The sequence below is a fragment of the Neopelma chrysocephalum genome, unplaced genomic scaffold (genome assembly GCF_003984885.1).
Source record: "Neopelma chrysocephalum unplaced genomic scaffold, ASM398488v2 Primary Assembly neopelma1_94529, whole genome shotgun sequence".
NCBI lineage: Eukaryota > Metazoa > Chordata > Aves > Passeriformes > Pipridae > Neopelma > Neopelma chrysocephalum.
In genome coordinates this window covers 1-234 of record NW_020923235.1, presented here as the reverse complement: position 1 = coordinate 234, position 234 = coordinate 1, and positions in this window count along the sequence as shown.

The window sequence follows — 234 nt, the reverse complement described above, 5'->3', positions numbered from 1 at the left end:
GACTGGGAAAGGACTGGGAGGGGAACGGGGGGGACTGGGAGTGGGAATGGAACTGGAAGTGGGACTGGTGGGACTCGGAATGGGACTGGGAGGGGAACTGGGGGGACTGGGAGTGGGAAGGGAACTGGGAATGGGACTGGGAGTGGGACTGGGGCCCCCCCCAGTCCCCGAACTGGTCCCTGACTGGTCCCAGTTGCCCCCAGACTCGGCCGAGGTGATCCAGTCCCGCCTCAA